The sequence below is a fragment of the Penaeus monodon genome, chromosome 15, assembly GCF_015228065.2.
Source record: "Penaeus monodon isolate SGIC_2016 chromosome 15, NSTDA_Pmon_1, whole genome shotgun sequence".
Taxonomy (NCBI): domain Eukaryota; kingdom Metazoa; phylum Arthropoda; class Malacostraca; order Decapoda; family Penaeidae; genus Penaeus; species Penaeus monodon.
In genome coordinates, this window is record NC_051400.1 from 47168719 (window position 1) to 47169720 (window position 1002).

The 1002-nt window shown below is 37.3% G+C and overlaps 1 pseudogene; it reads left to right on the forward strand.

The window, feature by feature from the left end:
* The first annotated feature begins 603 nt into the window (after positions 1–603).
* The window catches only part of LOC119582382, a 26908-nt pseudogene continuing 26509 nt past the window's right edge, over positions 604–1002 (forward strand).

Sequence of the window (1002 nt, forward strand, 5' to 3'; positions counted from 1 at the left end):
GTTAAATCAACTCCCACAAAGAAAATAAAAAAAGGTCATTCCCACTCTTATCTTAATCAAATTTTAGCCAGAATATACATACCCAGTTTTACGGTGCCATTTTCAGTAAGTAGAATATTTCCAGCTTTGACATCACGGTGAATTTTCCCCAAAGAATGCAGATATGCAAGACCAGAGAGACAGCCTTCGCAAATGGCACTGATTTCTTCTTCTCTAAGGGGTTGACGGTGTACTTCTATGATGTCTGAAGCCGATCCTAAGCAGTATTCCATTACCAACTGAAGGAGAAATAAAAGCATTCAGCAGGTGGAAATGAAAGGTGTAATTCATTATAATAAAAAAATAATAATAATAAAAAATACAGCATGAATGGAGTGACTGGTTAGAAAGAGTAAATATCCAATGACTGAGTGGAATCACAGAGCAGAATGAGTAAGTGGGTTGAATGAGTAGAATGTACAAGTAGAAATGGTGAAAAGAATGAGTGAGTGAGATAAGTGGTTGAATGAGTGACTCGGTCGTGGCTATGAAGGACAGGTGATTCATGTCACTTTACTATGATGCATGCATTACATTTTATACTACTCTTTATGCAATATCCTCATGCCCATACTTCAAATGCCATGGGGCACTGCCCTAGGGAGCATGGGAAGTGTAATGCTCTGATTGGCTGATGTTTTGTACAAAAGTGATAATATTTAGCACTTCAATAATCCACCGGCTATCCCTGGAAGGTATCACACACCAAAACATTGCTTTCTCTTGCTGCTGCTATGACCCTATAAGGTAACCTTCACTCTAGTTTACATTATGTCTCTTCATGTCTACTTCATGTCTGTTGAAGAATGACACACAAAAAGGAAGTATTGAAGTCATGGGAGTAACACTCTTGTATATAACTGCATATAATCTCTTATCTTATAAGAATAACATTTGCAAATATGAAGGCAAATATTTGTGAATATGAAGGAAAGCCCCTTTGTTTACACAATGCAACACACG